Source organism: Primulina eburnea, chromosome 1 (assembly GCF_022965805.1).
Source record: "Primulina eburnea isolate SZY01 chromosome 1, ASM2296580v1, whole genome shotgun sequence".
Lineage (NCBI taxonomy): Eukaryota > Viridiplantae > Streptophyta > Magnoliopsida > Lamiales > Gesneriaceae > Primulina > Primulina eburnea.
The window spans coordinates 43,926,290-43,928,883 of record NC_133101.1 but is presented as its reverse complement, the minus strand read 5'-3'; positions in this window follow the sequence as shown (position 1 = coordinate 43,928,883).

Here is a 2,594-nt window from a genome sequence, read left to right as displayed (position 1 = left end):
AACACCGCTAATCAGGTCTAGAACAAGCCTATGCATCAAAAGCATACCCAATGAACAATACTACCATGCTAGACTAGCAAAACCAGTACTACCAAAGGTTTAGGGTTTACCTTCGTCCGTCGACAGCCCTTTGATGTCGATTGCCTCGTAACTCAGGCGTCGCTACGCTACTAATCCTGGCAGCTCTTGGCTAACGCTCGACCGACAAACTAACCCTAGAAACCTTCCAAACCTCTCAAAATGAGACACAACTTCAAGAATTGACAATGCCAAATGAGGAAATCCGAGCACTATTTATAGGCTATGTTCGGATCCACCGAACCCACTTCGGAACGTCCGAACTCCTACGTGTCCATCGGCTCTTGACACCTCATGATCGGATCCACCGAACCTAAACTTCGGATCATCCGAACTTGCATGTAAACTGACGTGTCGATCAACTCTTGACACCTCATGATCGGATCCACCGAACCCACTTCGGATCGTCCGAACTCTTCGGTGCTACCGAACCATCTTCGGTCCGTCCGATCATGACCACGGTCAAAATTACACATTAAACCTTCTTAATCACCATTAATCCATTAATTACCCAATTTGGAATTCGGGCTACTACAACTTCAACATGAATCAATACCAGAAGATGTTTCAGAAATGTTTACTGTTGTGACTGAATAAACTAATAAAGCCTTGGTAATATTTAATCAAGAAGACAAGGAGCACAAACCAGAATCCTCTAGAGCTATGTCTCCTGATATACCAATGGGTACTGAATCTATGATCGAAGACATTTAGTCCAACCTTCACAATGTGATCTCATCCATTTCTGACATCAAATCAACTCAACTGCTGCACAAATTGAAGATTGATTCTATAAAGGAGAATACTTTTAAGAGTTTACAACAGTTCACGAAGGATATTAGTTTACTATTTCTCCAAATAGATTAGTTAAAGATGGACCAAGTGACGATTCAAGCTCATTTCCAAGCTCAATAAGTGTTCATAAACGCATGGATTTCCTCCAGAACGTAGTCAAAAAGAGAATGGATTTGCTGCAAGAACATATAGTGCATGCCTTATCAAATGTCACTTCAGAAGTTCGTGCTTTATCCAGCAGGGTTGATAAGTTTCACAAAAAGGGGGAAGAATAAAAAGAAGAAGATCTAAAGAAGCAATCCAAGAAGATACCTAGTCAACTGATTGATCAAGGAACAGCTGATAAAAGAGCAAAGAAATAAAGAGATCCAAACCAGTTAATAGACAGTCTTTATATTCTTATTCAGTTGAAGAGTTTGGCAGATTTTGAAGAATTTTAAATCAGCAGAAGATTCTTTTATTCTTTGTATGAATCGGTACATTGAAAGAGTTGTCAATGAAAGATTATTTTATCTACAAAATATTCAGCTTGATCAGTTTACATTTTCTAAGTTTTATCAGACACCAAAAATGGGGAAATTGTTGGAAACTTAATTTCGGAAGTTTGAAAAACAAAGCATAAAAATATTGAACAAATTGATCAAGAAGACTGAAAAGAACTGATCTGAAAATACACAAACTATTGGTTGTGTAACTGAAAATTAGTGCGCAGATAAGGCAATTGAACTAAGTTAACTGAACTATATAGTCGACTGGATGATCAGTTGGAACTGGCCAGTTTTACTACAATCAGTTGAGAGCTATCAGCTAATTCTATCGTTCGTGTCAAACTTATAAAACATTTTGACGCGTCATCAGTTAAGGAATGTAGCTATCAACCGAAAACTGTACAAAGGCATACTGCAACATGTAGTGGGAACGCCGCATTTCAGCAATAATACAGTGTACGATTGTCAGAAAAATATTGACATGGCAAACAACGGATAGAAAGATTCAAACGCATTCATTGTTACCGTTGTAAGCAAAGCCTATAAATAACCGAGAAGAGCAGCTGAGAAGATACAAACAAAAAATAACAAGTCGTTATTATGCTGAAATATATTCACAAGCTTTCTGTTTATATTCAAAAGATTTCAAAAGTTCACACTTAGAATATACATTAATAGTATTCAAGGCTATACATTGAGCTTACAAGCATAAACACTTATCGTTGTAATATTCGATCTTATAGAGATCAGGTGTGCTAAGTAGTTTCATATCAGTTGAGAACTGATAAAATATATTGAAAATAAGAGTTACAGTTTGGCATTGTTATGTCCAAAACTCAAGGTGGTCTGTACAAGTCTTGTATTGATCAAAGTCTTTTAGTGAATGTCATATCTTCTACATAGAAAAGGTGACATATGAGTGATTGAAATCTCCAAACATCCATAAATCTTGTGTCTCTTAATTTCATTTTTAATCTATCTGTCAATCAGTTTACTTCCGCACTTTCATTAGTTAAAGATGGACCAAGGGACGATTCAAGCTCATTTCCAAGCTCAAGAAGTCTTCATAAACGCATGGATTTCCTCCATAACGTAGTCAAAAAGAGAATGGATTTGCTGTAAGAACATATAGTGCATGCCTTATCAAATGTCACTTCAGAAGTTTGTGCTTTATCCAGCAGGGTTGATAAGTTTCACAAAAAAGGGGAAGAATAAAAAGAATAAGATCTACAG